Here is an 11,079-nt window from a genome sequence, read left to right as displayed (position 1 = left end):
AATTACCTGCTGTACCTGCATACTAACGTTTTTGTGATTCATGTGCAAGGACACCCAGATCCCCCTCTGCCTCAGAGCTCTGCAACCTCCATTAAAATAACATGCTGCTTTTTTTATTCTTCCTGCCAACATGGACAAGTTCACATTTTGCCTCATTATACTCCATTTACCAAGGTTTTGCCCAGTCACTTAACCTATATATTATAACACTATCTATTATGAGAACTTTTATGATGGTGCAGGCTTGTAAAGGCATAGAAACATTTGGATAATTCACTACCTCAGCTATGAAGACTACTTGTATTGCCATGATGAATTTTGTAGTTGAACTGCCTGGCATCTTTTTGTGATTGAAAGCAAATCCACAAAAACGTGGAGTCCCATGTATAGAAAAGTGAAAAAGAATGAAAGATTCGGAATAGAAGCAATAACTAGGAGATAATTGCTAAAGTTTTTTAAAAAATGGATGTGTTCATTTACAACTACCTGAATTAAATATAAATTCTCAAAAAGCAGCATATTCCATGCATGATCTCTCTCATGCTTACGTTTCTCAACATTCTTCCTGCAACAGATAGAGATTGCATTATCCCGTCTAAGAACTATTTCCACCGCCATATTTTCTATCTTTTGCATGTACATTGCATGAGTCAAAAAAGCAGAATTTATAGAAAGTTACTTATTAACCAAGACTCTCACCTAACCCACAACTTGTCTTTTTTTTTCTTCATGCGGACTAATGTGCTATTCGTTTCCAGCACTTGTTTCTTTTTTCCACCCATCACCATTTGGTTTGAATGGAATAATTTTACGCGGATTGTTTTATCATCATTGATATTGTAATTGCATGCACATGATTTTTAAAAGTATTTTGTGATGAACTGGGAAAAACTGGAATAGCAAAACAATATTTTATGCTTTAATGTTTTGGGCTTAAGCACTATTGATTTGAAGTGTTACCACATTATCTAAGTGGAAGCTTTTTGCTGGGACCAGAAAAAGGTATTTTCTCAAAATGGTTTTGCATAGATTGAGGTATTTGCAAGTGTAAAGTATCTAGACTGTTTTCCTTTTGATTTAGTTGGAATTGCAACTCTGTGGTCACCTGACTTCTGGGTTGTATCCCGCTTTATGCCTGAGGGGACGTGCTCTATCTAATCCATTAGATTTCAAGCAGCTGCTTACAACATTCTACACAGGTTAAATGTCAGGGCAAGCTGGAAACTCAGCTGCCATTGCGGCAGTTGTCAAATTACTACTATTGCTACACTGCTTCTGGCTGATTGTGCAAATTCGTGAAAATCGAAAAAAGATAGCTTGTATGAATGAATATAATTTGTAATAGAGATGCTGGGCGAGCACGATCGACATTTTATTTTTCAGCCGTATACCATCGATTTGTAGCATTGTGATTATTTCATAACGTTGAATAATGTGTATCTCTAAGATTTAGGCCTGCGAGTGCAAAATTTCTTTCATATTTTGTTTACACAAGAAAACCCTTTCATGTTTTTGTATATTTATACGGTATTTTCACATTTCACATGATGTTGAATACGGGGATATATAATTTAAAATAAATCTTTACATTACTAATTCATTGCCTTTCTGATTTTCTTTTTTGTGTCGAACTATAAAATGCTGATTAAGAATAGACTTATTTGGGCCATCAGTTCTGTATCAGTGTTTTCTACATGTTCATCTGTCCTAATGCCATTCATCTTACTGAAAGTTTATGATAAAAGTTGGTGTTATGATTTTTAAATTCTCTACTGTAAATTTAAACAGGTATAACATCACTAGTTATAATGAAGAATCAAACTCTTTCAAGGACCTTCCAGATTAATACTGTTTTACAAAAGTTTCCCCTCAACTGGCACCTAAATTGCAGCATTCAAGATTGTTGTAAGCAAATTACACGCATTACAGATCACCTGGAATCCAAGTTGTTTGTGGCAACATCAACTTTTACATGGTTATTGTAATCTGGAGCTTTGGATAGTGCTGGGAGAGACTCCAACTTTTTTTTCATCACATGACTGATCAGGAATTTTTCCTGCTCTTACTACCAGCCATTGGCATGTGTTGAAAGGATTTGTAGATTAATAATCAACCGGGTGAAGCAGCAATTTGCTTGACCTTCTTTAAATTTAGTATACTGTGTTCACTGCTCACATTGCCGTCTTCTCCACACTGGGGAGACAAAACGCAGACTGGGTGCCTACTTTACAGAATACCTTTGCTCAGTCTGTAAGCGTGACCTTGTCACTTGCTATTTCAATTCGCCATCTTGCTCTTGTGCAGACATTTCTGTCCAAGGCCTTCTACAATGTTCTAGAGAAACCTAATGCAAACTGATGGAATAGCACTTCAACTTCTGATTTGGCACTACACAGCCTTCTTTGCTATTAGTTAATTCTGCTACTCTTTTTCCAGACAGTGCTGACTTTTATTCTGCTGTTAACACCAACTCTGGACCGAAGTATTGGACTTTGGGCGCAATTCTCCCAAAACATTTCTAGTATGGTCTCAGGTGGGAAGCGTGGTGCGATTCCTGCCTCGTGGATCAATATGATCCAGATCACAAGGTTTGTTTTAGTGGGAGATGTGTTTTGCATCAGCATTGAGAAGAGGGGGGGGGGGGGCGCAGAGCCTAAGCATGCCCAGCTTCGCAGATTGGGGCACCCTTTCCCAAAGTGGCAGTCAAGGCCCACCCCACCACCTTCAGTGGCATTGGGGCTTCTATCATCCCTCCCCACCACCCATCGTTGCTGGCATCATTCCCCCACCCCCCCAGGAACACCAGTCTCTTCCCCACCCTCCAAGGATTGCTGGCATTGGTGACCCACAAGGGTGGCACAGTGGTTAACACTGCTGCCTCCCAGCTCCAGGGTCCCAGGTTCAATTCCAGCCTCTGGTGACTGGGGTTTGCACTTTCTCCCCGTGTCTGCGTGCGTTCCCTGCGGGTGCTCTGGTTTCCTCCTACTGTCCAAAGATGTGCAGGTTAGGTGGATTGGCCATTCTAAATTGCACCTTAGTGTCCAAAAGATTATGTGGTGTTTCGGGAATAGGGTTGATGCGTGGGCTTAAGTAGGGTACTCTTTCCAGGGGCTGGTGCAGGCGTGATGAGCCGAATGGCCTCCTGCACTGTAAATGATATGATAATTGGTCTCCCTTCACGCCATGCCCTCTTCAGGCCCTGCCAATTGGTTGACAGTGCCAGGGGTGAATGCCAAGCCACAGCCCTGCCATATCTTGACCACCCAAAGATTACAGTGACCCAGAAGCTCCCCTGCATGGTCATCACATCTGGTCTCAGTTTGTGGAGACCAGTAGTGATTCATGCTGGCTTCAAGTTCCGCCAGCAGGTAGGTGAATAGAGGGAGCTGGGAAAATTGGGATTAAAGCTGATTTTGAATATTGAAATATTACTTTTAGTATTCTAATCTGGTTCACACCCAGAGAAAGTGTGAACCAGATCACAGCAGCTGAATCAGTCTGGGAGCATCGGAAACTAATTGGCGCCCGGCGCAAATCCTGTTTTGGGTTTCCCAGAATTCTCCTGATAGCGGGATTTGTGGCCTCAGAATTGCTCCCTTTATTACTATCATTACCAACCCTTTGTCTTGACACCTTTTATTTAATCTCACCTGCCCTGACCTTTTTGTTTTGGTTCACCTGCCCCTCGCCTCCGCCACCCCACGTAATTCCCATCAAATTTCTTCCTTTCTCCAGTTCTGAAGAAGTCATATTGGACTTGAAATGTTGGGCAGATTCCCCAGCATTGCGACTAAGTACTCGCTCCAGTGAGAAAACCAGAGTGATTTCGCTTGGTGCTTGGAGCAACCCTAATGTGCCATACTGTGGCACTTGAAATTTCATTTTAGCCAAATCCGCATTTCCTTGCCATCCCATGACACACTGGGAACTGAGGCGGGACCTAATCTCTCTGGCAGATCTCACACCTCAGATTGGAGCGCCATTTTTAAAACTCCGATCTCAAAAGGCAGCTGCAGTACTTCTCCTAGCCTAATTTCTGGCAAAGGTCCCCCTCAAAACCACCATTCAGCCCCCCACCATATACTACTTGCCTGTTTGGGGATTAATCCACAGGAGAGTTCCTCACATAATGAGTGGAACTCTCCGGTCATTGAGATTCTCTTTTCCTGCTGGCAGTATAACCCCACCTGCTGGTTTCCTGGGCGGTGTTGAGTGGTTACAATGGGAAATCCCATTGACAAACGGCGGGAAGATTGAATCCCACTGCCAGCAAATGGTGCTCCCGGCACTCCGGTTTCCTCCCACAGGTCCCGAAAGACGTGCTAATAGGTGAATTGGACATTCTGAATTCTCCCCCTGTGTACCCAAACAGGCGCCAGAATGTGGCGAAGAGGGCCTTTTCACAGTAACTTTTGCAGTGTTAATGTGAGCCTACTTGTGACAATATTAAAGTTTATTGTTATGTGTTGTGTAGCCCTCTGATAATTGGACTGTTCGCTTACCCTTTCGGAAGGTCTTTCTTGTCTCCAGAGAACTTTGCGTAAACAGGAGAATTGTCTCACCATTGCAATTGAAAAATATAAGGCTTTTAAATATTCAGCAGTATCCCACCTAATTGTTAAGTTTCCTCTCCTTTGCTGCTTCGTAACAGTAAGAAAAAAATAGTGGAAAGAAAATATGCATATTTCACCACAGCAGGTGGCAGTATTTAGTCATTACTTTTAGCTTTAAATTACAAAATCTGTGCGGAAAATTAGTCAGGTAATGGCTATATAATCTTTATTGTCACAAATAGGCTTACATTGCAATGAAGTTACTGTGAAAAACTCCTGGTTGTCACACTACGGCGCCTGTATTGCAAACTACTATTTATTAAGCAATTATGTTCATGAAAGGGAAAGAAAATCCGAGAAGATAGCAATTTATTTAAAGTAGTTTCCAACATCATCTGAACAAGAGGCCCCTTACAACTGAACTTACTGAATCAGTGTTCAGTCATTCTTCATCAGTTGGTGGGGAGCAATTGGATCTTGGCCCTGCCCACGAGAACGGAGTGTGCTGCCTATGATACACCTGTCTTACAGCATCCATCCCCGCTGCTAACAATAGCAACAGACCCAAATCTGTTAAAATGGAATGTTCATTTCGAGAAGGATTTAATCGGAGAAAATGGGATTAAGAAACAGTTTATCTGCCAGCTGGGAAATGAGGCAGTAAATTTGGTTCTGAAACATGTACAGACCATGGTACGAGATGAATCAGTGTGCAAACAAAATACTACAATAATCTGCTCCAGGAACAAACAATGCAATTTGCTTGCTGACTATAGAGCTTATTGATGCTAGGCTCCAAAGTAGTATAGTGAGGTAATACCTAACTGGAGTAGAAAGCATATCAACAGATGCTCTCAGTCATCCCATCATTCACCTTTACAAGTGGAAGATCCTTTTATTCAGGATATGGGAGCGGCCAAAAATAATGCACAATGACCATATTCATATTAATGCTGGATTTCCTTTCCTTGAATATGAAGGTTTTATTCATATCTCCAATTTTTCTGAACCTATACAGAAGAAATCAGTAAACATTACCCGAAAAATCCTTTTATGGTTTCGCAAGACAGTTATTTGAAATCCTGATAATCTAAAAGGAGAGAAGTGATCTTATCTCACCATTGGGACAGGTGTTGGTTTGAAATGTTATGTCCAAAATTAGGAATATTCCAGTTGGCAGCCTAGCTTTTAAAAACAATGAACAAGCCAATATTGAAATGACCTCTTGTCTTTGGTATAAAATGAGGAAATTCTGCATAAACTCCGGAGTCTGGCAGCATCTGTGGAAAGAGAAACCTAGTTGAGTTTGGTGCTAGATACCAAGGTCAATATATAAAAAGTTGATTTAAAAGTAAATGCTATTTGGGTCCTGGAATGAAGAGCTTGTCGTATGAGGAACGTTTGAGGACTCTGGGTCTGTACTCGTGCGTTTAGAAGGATGAGGGTCTATCTTATTGAAACTTACAAGATACTGCTTGGCCTGGATAGAGTGGACATGGAGAGGATGTTTCCACTTGTAGGAAAAACTAGAACCAGAGGACACCATCTCAGACAAAAGGGGCGGTCCTTTAAAACAGATGAAGAGGAATTTCTTCAGCCAGAGGGTGTTGGACTCTTTGCCGCAGAAGGCTATGGAGGCCAATTCATTGAGTGTCTTTAAGACAGAGATAGATAGGTTCTTAATTAGTAAGGGGATCGGTGTTATGGGGAGAAGGCAGGAGAATGGGGATGAGAAAATAACAGCCATGATTGAATGGCGGAGTGGACTCAATGGGCCAAGTGGCCTAATTTTGCTCCTTTGTCTTATGGTCTTGTGGGTTCGTATTGTGACTAGTTGGGTTGGTCTTAACCTGTAAATATTTGGCTTGTTAGAGAACCTATTTTTTGCAATTAGTTTGTAAATTATACCAAGGTGTACCTTCGCAATTTCCCAAATAGGACCTTACTTTGGTCATCATGAATTGCTGTTTTAATTTGCTTTCTCAATATCATGACTATATCTTTGTATTCTCCTGATTCTGCTTAGCTATTTCTTAGTTCTACCCTTGTGGTATTTTGGTTTCATCTCTATTGATAATCGAAACGTAGCAATTTATTGGTCCTTGGCCATTTCCCCTTTGTGTGTGTGCAAGTCTTACTTTTAACACTGGACACCCCTCTGGACACCCCTAGTACTATTCCACACAAATATTAAACTGCTTTAAAAAAAAACTGGCTAATTTGTCTAATTACATTACAGTATGCTCCTAGTCAATTATTTATCCTTTATTTTCTTGGTACATGTGTTACAATTTAAATCGACACATTGCTCCCTCTCTTGGTCATAACACAAAATAATACATACAATTTATTAAGTAAAATCCAAAGTTATAATATAAATCATATATTACATATGAACATGTGAGCCTTGTAATATAGGGCCATAAATTTCAACTAGTGTCAGAAAGCGATGGTCTGCTGGAATTACAAGACTTTAATATTAGCTGCTATTGGAGGCTTCACTGCAGCTTCCAACGGCCAGAACTGCTTGGGGCCTGCATCAAAAGATACCCCGCAGGCCCCAATGTAGTTCAGCATCGATTTAAGGAGGCTACACCCCATTTTTTTGCTACACTACTGTAAAGCAGGTGGGTTTAAAGGGGCAGTAATTGTCAGGCCAGGGTAGCATGGTGGTTAGCATACATGCTTCACAGCTCCAGGGTCCCAGGTTCGATTCCCGGCTGGGTCACTGTCTGTGTGGATCTGCACGTCCTCCCCCTGTGTGTGTGGGTTTCCTCCGGGTGCTCCGGTTTCCTCCCACAGTCCAAAGATGTGCTGGTTAGGTGGATTGGCCATGCTAAATTGCCCGTAGTGTCCTAATAAAAGTAAGGTTAGGGGGGGGGGGGGGGTTGTTGGGTTATGGGTATAGGGTGGATACGTGGGTTTGAGTAGGGTGATCATGGCTCGGCACAACATTGAGGGCCGAAGGGCCTGTACTGTTCTATGTTCTATGTTCTAAGTGTCTAAGTTTAGCGGATGTTATTTGGGTGGTTGTGGGTATGGGTGTCTGGGAGGTTGGGTGTTGTTCGGATGTCGGGGGTGGGGGGGGGGGGTCAGACAGCGGGAGCTGTGGGCAGGGGTGAAAGGTCAAGGATGACAGTTGGGATGGGAGGAGGGAGTCCCGTGTAGATAGGGGTCAGGGGTCTGCGGGGAGTCCCATGAGGGAATTCGTCTGGGTATTTAAACGGAGGTTCAAAGTGGTTTCACTTCTTCTAACTTTTTCTGAGTAACTATTAGTGTAAAGCTGGCAGAACCATCCAAAGTTAGTGATTTAAATCGCTTTGTCGGATGATTCTCAGTGCAGTGCAATTGTCCAAGAGAACCTGGGAACTTGCGAGCGGGATTCCACGGCACACCTTTGGGTTACCCCCCAAATCCGATGCTGGGCAGCCAGGAAGTTACAGGCCCGTACAGTTTATATGTTGTCAAGCTAATCTATTATAGAGCTCATTTGTAATTGTTAAAAGCTCTTAAAAGCTAGCAGATTCAATATGATCCTTTATATCCAACTGCGCTATTCGAATTATCAAATTACAACATATTTACTGAAATAGCCTTTGCTGTAATAGACTATTACTGCTGAAGTTATTGATGCTTTTGAGAGCTATTCTAAAATATATATGCCACTTCCATCATTCTTCATTCCCAATGCCCAGTATAAAATACCAGATGTTGCATTTTTTAAGGAGGGAGGCCAAGGTCAGAAGAAGAATTAAACTTATTTTCAAACCTCCTTAAGTCACTCCAGGCATAAACGTTTAAATTGCTTGTTCTTGGGTTGTCTCTTGCTTGTTTTTACTTTTGAACTCAAGGTTTTTTTCTTTGAATTATTATAGGTCTATCCCCTAGTCTTTCCTTATGGAAAGCCAACATGTTTATGCAACCTCCAAATCCGTTATGGGAATATTAATGCAGCAGGTATGCGTGCAGAGAAGGAACTTCTGTGCTGCATGAAAATGAAATGAGAATCGCTTATTGTCACGAGTAGGCTTTAATGAAGTTACTGTGAAAAGCCCCTAGTCGCCACATTCCGGCACCTGTCTGGGGAGGCTGGTACGGGAATCGAACCATGCTGCTGGCCTGCTTGGCCTGCTTTAAAAGCCAGCGATTTAGCCCAGTGAGCTAAACCATCTCCTAAAGCATTACCCTGGGTGTCTGGATTACTAGTCCAGTGACAATGCCACTAAACCACCGTCTCCCCCACACTGTGGAATATGCCTGACCAGCCAAGACTGTGTTTAAGGACATTGGTCCAGCTGGCATCAATGACAGATGGAAACATTTGCTTCAAACTGGAACTGGAGGGCGGCACGGTGGCACAGTGGTTAGCATTGCTGCCTACGGCGCTGAGGACCCGGGTTCGGATCCCGGCCCTGGGTCACTGTCCGTGAGGAATTTGCACATTCTCCCCGTGTCTGCGTGGGTTTCACCCCCACAACCCAAACATGTGCAGGACAGGTGGATTGGCTACGCTAAATTGCCCCTTAATTGGAAAAAATAATTGGGTACTCTAAATTTATAAAAAAAAAAAAAAAAAAAACTGGAACTGGAAAACTGAGTGCTGACCATCTATGCACTGGAGTCTTATTTCTAGCTGCCGTCAAGCAGCGCACTTTTTGATGGCAGAAAAACATTGTCACATGAGAAACTACCAGTTCTTGGAATGAGCATTTTTTCATGGGCAATTCTCACCCTCAGTGCCATGATCCTCACTACGGACAGGGCAAGAAGCAGGTCCTAAATCCACTCCCAACTGGAATAACTATTGAACCCTGTTCAATATTGGCATCAAAGTGCTGAACTCCAGGGGTGAGATGAGAGTGACTGCCCTTGACTTCAAGGTAGCATTTGACCATGTTTGACATCAAGCAGCCCGAGCAAAGCTGGAATGTGAATCAGAGGACAAATCCTACACTGGTTGTAGTCACACATAGCACAAAGGAAGATGTTCATGATGTTTGAAGGTTAATCATTTCAGCTCCGGCACATCATTGCAGGAGTTCCTCAGGGATAGTGTCCCAGGCCCAAACATCTTCAGTTGTTTCATCAATGACCTTCCTTCCATTAAGGTCAGAAGTGGGGATGTTTGCTGATATTTGGACAATGTTCAGCACCATTCGTGACTCCTCAGGTACTGAAGCAGTCCATGTCCAAATGCAGCAAGTCCTGGACAATATCCAGATTTAGGCTGACAAGTGCCAAGTAACATTTGCATTACTGCCAGACAAGGCTACTGGTATTGGACTTGGACTCGCTGGTTTTGACGCATATGAACTTATGCCAATAACTTATTTGATTTTATCAGAGAAAGTTAACTTTTATTTTTTAAATTGAGTGGGACTCTGAGAAATAGAGTGATTGGCAGCCGATGTTGTGGTGACATGCATCACTGTAAATACACAAGGGGTAATGTAAATACACGTAGACTAGATAGACACTAGAGGGAGCACCAGAGACATGACACACAGTCAACCAATAGGTCAGTAAGATAGGACACGACCAATGGGCATTCACGACACACACACAGGTAACACTACCACAGGAGGGCATTACACCAACCCATATCTAAGGACACAGCACACGTGATCTTCCTCTTTCCAGTGGAGACACTTAGTGAGTACACAGGGTTGATTAAACACATCATTGTAGCAGACTGGTTAGATAGTCTGAGTAGCTTTAGCAGGATTAACAGGAGAGTCAAATCCAAGTAGGAAAATCGTTAACAGTTTAATAAATGTGTTAAAGCTATCTCCAAGTCTGAACATTCCTTTGTCAGAGTGCTCATCAAGGAAGCAGCTTATGCTACGTCAAGAGCATGACAAAACATGCCACCAGTGAGTGAACTGTTTAAATGCATATAGTTACAACTCAGCAAATAGTGACAACCAGCAACGGCACCCAGGCAAGATGATGTTCGAGATTCCGGTTCCACAGCAGCTCGGGTACCACGGCAATCTCAGTGAAAACTGGCGTGCGTTCAGGCAGAGATTCGAGATCTACCTGGTAGCGTCCGACATAGATGGTGTAGCGGATGCAGAGAAAATAAAGCTTGTACTTACCATCACGGGTCGAAGAACAGCTGAAATCTTACAGACCTTCAAATACTCAAAGGATTTAATCGGAGAAAATGGGATTAAGAAACAGTTTATCTGCCAGCTGGGAAATGAGGCAGTAAATTTGGTTCTGAAACATGTACAGACCATGGTACGAGATGAATCAGTGTGCAAACAAAATACTACAATAATCTGCTCCAGGAACAAAGAATGCAATTTGCTTGCTGACTATAGAGCTTATTGATGCTAGGCTCCAAAGTAGTATAGTGAGGTAATACCTAACTGGAGTAGAAAGCATATCAACAGATGCTCTCAGTCATCCCATCATTCACCTTTACAAGTGGAAGATCCTTTTATTCAGGATATGGGAGCAGTCAAAAATAATGCACAATGACCATATTCATATTAATGCTGGATTCCCTTTCCTTGAATAT

This window comes from Scyliorhinus canicula, chromosome 7 (assembly GCF_902713615.1).
Source record: "Scyliorhinus canicula chromosome 7, sScyCan1.1, whole genome shotgun sequence".
Lineage (NCBI taxonomy): Eukaryota > Metazoa > Chordata > Chondrichthyes > Carcharhiniformes > Scyliorhinidae > Scyliorhinus > Scyliorhinus canicula.
Note: the sequence above shows the minus strand (reverse complement) of the source record.